The following is a 6,032-nucleotide window of genomic DNA, read 5'->3' as shown; positions in this document are numbered from 1 at the left end:
TGTAGGAGAGTCTGATTGGTCCACAGTGATAGACCGAGCAGAAAGCGTAGAAACAAGTCCAGGTGTCCATTTGGACTCTGTACGGCCTTGTCCACAGCACTCTGATGGAGAAGTTTTAGTTCAGGTCTAAACTGTTCAGACCACAGAGAAGTTGACTGTTCTTCAGAAAGGAGATTAACTCCAGAGTTGATGAAGGTCAGATGGACATGAAGAGCAGCCAGAAACTCCTGAACACTCAGATGGACGAAGCAGAACACCTTGTCCTGGTACAGTCCTCTCTCCTCTATAAAGATTTGTGTCAACACTCCTGAGTACACTGAGGCTGCTCTGATATTGATGTCACACTCTGTCAGGTCGGATTCATAGAAAATCAGGTTTCCTTTCTGCAGCTGCTCAAAAGCCAGTTTTCCCAGAGACTCAATCATCTTCCTGCTCTCTGGACTCCAGTGTGGATCTGTCTCAGCTCCTCCATCATACTTGATGTTCTTTACTTTGGACTGAACCACCAGGAAGTGGATGTACATCTCAGTCAGGGTCTTGGGCAGCTCTCCTCCCTCTACGGTTTTCAACACATCCTCCAGAACTGTAGCAGTGATCCAGCAGAAGACTGGGATGTGACACATGATGTGGAGGCTTCGTGATGCCTTGATGTGGGAGATGATTCTTCTGGCCTGCTCCTCATCTCTGAACCTCTTCCTGAAGTACTCCTCCTTCTGTGGGTCAGTGAACCCTCTCACCTCTGTCACCATGTTAACACACTTAGAAGGGATCTGATTGGCTGCTGCAGGTCGTGTGGTTATCCAGAGGCGAGCAGAGGGAAGCAGGTTCCCCCTGATCAGGTTTGTCAGCAGCACATCCACTGAGGTGGACTCTGTCACATCAGTCAGGATCTGATTGTTGTGGAAGTCCAGGGGAAGTCGACACTCATCCAGACCGTCCAAGATGAACACAACCTGGAACTCTTCAAACCTGCAGATTCCTGCTTCTTTGGTTTCAGTAAAGAAGTGATGAACAAGTTCCACCAAGCTGAACTTTTTCTCTTTCAGCACATTCAGCTCTCTGAAAGTCAATGGAAATGTGAACTGTATGTCCTGGTTGGCTTTGTCTTCAGCCCAGTCCAGAGTGAACTTCTGTGTTAACACTGTTTTCCCAATGCCAGCCACTCCCTTTGTCATCACTGTTCTGATTGGTTCATCTCTTCCAGGTGAGCCTTTAAAGATGTCTTCTTGTCTGATGGTTGTTTCTGGTCTGTCTGTTTTCTTGGATGCTGTTTCAATATGTCTGACCTCATGTTCATCATTGACCTCTCCAGTCCCTCCCTCTGTGATGTAGAGCTCTGTGTAGATCTGGTTCAGAAGGGTTGGTTTTCCTGCTTTAGCAATCCCCTCAAACACACACTGGAACTTCTTCTTCAGATTAGATTTAAGTTCACGCTGACAAACTGCAGCAGGAGTTCCTGAATAATACCACAAAAACATGATCAATATTATTTCCAATGAAAACACAGTTTGACAGTTTCATGACCCTAAATGATTCACATTTCAACATATTAACACTCCACATCTTCAGCTCTCAGTAAACGTCTCATTTGTCCATGATGTTAAATGTTTAGAGAAATCCTCTTACTGCTCTGCAGACAGTCAGCGAGCTCCTCCTGCTTCATTCTCCTCAGGAAGTTCAGGGTGATCTTCAGAAATGCCTCTCTGCTGCTCCTCCTCTGCTCTTCATCCTCGCCATCCAACACCTCCTCATCCTCCGTCTGATTCTCTAAGCATTGTGGGTAATCTGGACTCAGAACCTTCTGGATCTTCTTCAGCTCGTTCTTCACAAAAGTGACAATGTTCTCCTCCAGCAGCTGGAACAGAAACTATATGAATGACACAATCCAACTCAAATCATGGAGCCAAACATCAGATCCCTGTTGGACAGACTGACAATCCACTGGTCTAAAAAGTGCAGCATGGAGATTATTGGGAACACAACAGATGGAAAAGTAGTAGTTGGACATGTACAGACCAGAAATATGGAGTCCAGCTGTGTTGGATGCTGCTGGGCAGACTGACCACTGGGAACCTCTGAGCTCTCCTGGTCCACTCTGTGGAGGAATCATCAAGAATGAGCTCACAGTATGTCTGTCCACACAGAGACACACACGAGGTGAAGGTCCATGAAGACAGATTTGATGTGAACAGTGAATCAGAGACTCCCTGTAGTGATGAAGCTTTACTGTCACCAGTCACTTTGGTTTAGTCTCAACAGCTCTGAACAACAGATATCTCTGCCTCCCTCACTGAACAATGCTCAAGTGTTGGAACAAGACATCTAGAGACAGAGTCAGCTTGGATCACACTGGTTGTACTGGGCAGCTCCCAGTCTGAATATGTTGAACTGTGTGATTATGAGGCAGAGTGCTGCTGCTCACACAATTCACTTTGACTAATTCACATTTGAACAACTTCATTCTTTCATTAGTTGGTGGATCCTAAATTAATCTTCAGATGTCAGCTCTGGTACTGACACTGGGGACAAACAGTCCTCTACACTGACTTCAACAACATTAGAACTAAAGTCTTCCAACAGGAAGTGAAGAAGTCAAGATTCTTTAAGACATTTGTACCAAAATCTTCATTTGGAGAACTTCAATCACAAAGATTTGATCAGAGTTCAACATTTGTGGTGTTCAGCTGCTTCCTTTGACGTCTGCCTGCAAGTCAGCACTTCATTAGAAGAGGAGCAGCCCCCTGAGACCCTCTACAGGATCAGTGGTTTAGCTACTGGCTGGATGGAGATTTGGTCCATGATCAGAGTGTTTGCTGGAAGAATAGTGAAGAAAGCTTCTCCTTCAAATCAACAGTTCAAACAGAAATCAACTTACTCACATCAGAAATATCCAGAAATCCAAAGAACACAACAATTTATCATCAGAGAAAGTTTACATCATATTGTTCAGACTGATTTTAAACTCACAACAACTTACTCTATATCTGATGGAGGTTGATTTTTAAAATCAATAAGATGTCCCTTTGACCGGTCACTCTTGAAGGACACACAGCTGGGTTCAGGTCCTGGTCCAAGAGATTCTGGTCTTTGATGGGACCTGATAGAAAAACTAATTTGGTGACGCTCACATATTCAGTCAAAGTTTCCTTCATAAATGACAAATAGAATCAGAAGAATAGTAAAAATGTTCTGATGAAATATTCAATTCTAGATGAGACTTGGAGACAGAATCAGTCCGATGGTCTCAGTCATCTCACCTCTGAGGTTTGGTCTGGCTCTCATGGTCCTCATATCGAGGTTTTTTAGAGGGAGGGACTCCGTCCTCTCTGTCCTCACACTGATCCATGCTGCTGAATCCACATCCACATCAGCTCACACACACTTTCTACCTTCATGTGGAGAGGAAACACAAATCATTGACGTGCAGTGAAAACTGAAATCCTCCTTACCATCATTTCTCCTGGACAAAGATCAGCTGCTCCTCCACTGATTGGCTCTTCTTTCCTCTTTCATATCATTGTCACTTGAATGCAGTCAGACAGCAGTGGGAGGCAGAGGAAGCTGCCATCAGCTGCTCTACTTCTACTATCAGTCCACTAGATGGAGGCATGAAGCTGCAGCCCAGCACACACAGGATGATGGACCAACATTTACACTCACTCAGTCATTTGGACTGACGCTGATACTTCACTAACTTTTCCACCACTAAACAACATTTAGAGATAAACACAGAAAAATAATCTGATCATCTGTGTTATCTGAGAAAATCATGGAGATACTTTAAAAACTGCATGTACAGTAAACTTCCTCTGTGCCTCAGTCAAATCAAAGTCTAAATAGAGTTTCTACAAACAGACTTACTACACTGTAGGTCTGGAAATGACTGAGAATCAGCAGTTTGCTGTACAACAATCTACTCTAATGATTCCTGTACACATGTGCTGTGTCTGCAGAGGGGGGATTGGGGTTCATTTATATGAGTCCTGAACAGAAACACACATGAAAATCTACTTTGGGAAACCACAGCAGCAACAGCTACAGTGCAGCAGCAGAGATGATTTTCCTTGTACAAACCTGAACTCAGTCCCTTAGTTCAGTGACAACATGAAATCCCACATTCAAGTTCCCACATGTGTGAAACGCAGCATGACGACGTTCAGTAAGAGACGTGAGCTCAAAGACGTTTTTCTTCTTTACTGAACACAAACAGTGAAGTGATGTGAAAGAAGAACTTTGAAAGCTTTTATTTGAAAGTTGAGTCATGGCAACTGGACTTCCTTTAGTTAGTTGAAACGTTTCGCTACTCATCCAAGTAGCTCCTGGAGCTTCTAGACTGGAAGAAGACAGCTCCCTCAGCACCAGAACCAACCTCAGTCCCGACCAGATCTGTTTGCTCCTGGACCTGTCGCATTACCACGTACTTCACGTACAGAGGTGACTTCTTCAAACAGATACACTTCTGTGCCATGGGTTCCCCAGTGTCACCCATTGTAGCAAACCTATACAAGAGGTGAAGAAGAAAGCTCTCAACTCCTTCCCAGGGACGACACCGACCCACTGGTTCAGATATGTGGATGACACCTGGGTGAAGATCAAGATCCAGGAGGTACAGTCTTTCACAGACCACATAAACTCAGTGGACACCAACATCAGTTTAACTAGAAAGGACACCAAACATAACCATTTGGCCTTCCTGGACTGTGCAGTCATCATTGGGACAGGCGGAACACTGGAAATAGAGGTTTACAGGAAACCCACCCACACAGACCAGTACCTGTTGTTCGACTCACATCATCCATTACAACACAAAATAGGAGTCATCAGGACATTGAACCACAGAGCTCAGAACATCCCCACCTCCATAGAAGCCCAGAAGAAGGAAGACAAGCATCTGAAGACAGCGCTAAGGACCTGTGTATATCTCAAGTGGGCCTTCAACAAGGGAACAGTCGGAATCCCAGGTCCAATGCAAAAACCTGGTCATACCTCACATGGCTGGGGCTTCAGAGAAGCTGAAAAGGATTTTCAGAAAACACAACATACCTGTGTACTTAGAAAGAAACTCCCACCCCAAAGACCGGACTCCAAAACACAAGATGACCAATGCGGTCCAATGCAGTGAGGAATGTTCTGAACTGTACATTGGAGAAACCAAACAGCCGCTATACAGGAGGATGGCACAGCACAGGAGGAGTAACACCTCAGGTCCTGAATCAGCGGTGTACCTTCATCTTAAGGATAAAGGACACTCATTTAAGGACTGTGACGTTCGAATATTGGACAAAGAGGACAAGTGGTTTGAGAGAGGGGTGAGGGAAGACTTGTATGTGCAAATTAACACCCCCTCTTTCAACAGAGGTGGAGGACTTAGACACAACATGTCTTCTATTTATCATGCTGCCCTTTCATCTATCCCCAAAAAGGCCAGAACCAGTTCACACCTGCACCAGGTTGGACAGACTTAACGACCCATTTAGGTGTCAAGAGGGGGTGGGCAGAGGTGTGACCATTACATCCTTTACATCACCCCCATCCTATGTTTCACCTAACGAGGCTATTCAGGGCAAGGGGTGGAGTGAAACCAGTCTTGGAGCATAAATTTGCGGCCTCTAACCAACTACCTTCAGACTGAAGAAGCTACTTGGATGAGTAGCGAAACATTTCAACTAACTAAAGGAAGTCAAGTTGCCATGACTCAACTTCCAGATAACTTCACCTGGACAACTGAGAATCTACACCGACAGTAAGATACGTGAGTTCAAAGACGTGTTTCTTCTTTACTGAACAGAAATAGTGAAGTCATGTGAAAGAAGAACTTTAAAGGTTACTGCAGCTTTTATTATATCAAGGGTTAAATAGAGGTTTGTGAGGAGGTGGGGGGTCACACTGCTGATACTGGATCAATTCTCTTTGTATCAGAATTCATTGAAACACTGATATTCCTGTTCAGAAATCAAAGTACAAGTACACAGACTCTGTACTCAAGTAAGAGTACATGCTGAAAAAGTACCACCTATTTCTCTTCCCATGTT

At 44.5% G+C, this 6,032-nt stretch overlaps 1 long non-coding RNA gene across 1 annotated transcript; it reads right to left on the bottom strand.

Moving 5' to 3' along the window:
• Positions 1 to 2,057: 2,057 nt before the first annotated feature.
• Positions 2,058 to 3,278, bottom strand: LOC113151870. Its single transcript, XR_003297859.2, has 3 exons — positions 3,258 to 3,278; positions 2,978 to 3,097; positions 2,058 to 2,095 (listed from the first exon to the last, which is right to left on the bottom strand). It is a non-coding gene; the product is annotated as an uncharacterized LOC113151870 (long non-coding RNA).
• Between the last annotated feature and the right edge of the window lie 2,754 nt (positions 3,279 to 6,032).

This window comes from Anabas testudineus, unplaced genomic scaffold, assembly GCF_900324465.2.
Source record: "Anabas testudineus unplaced genomic scaffold, fAnaTes1.2 Contig156arrow_ctg1, whole genome shotgun sequence".
NCBI lineage: Eukaryota > Metazoa > Chordata > Actinopteri > Anabantiformes > Anabantidae > Anabas > Anabas testudineus.
The sequence above is the reverse complement of the archived record's forward strand: the minus strand, read 5'-3'. Positions and strand labels throughout refer to the sequence as shown.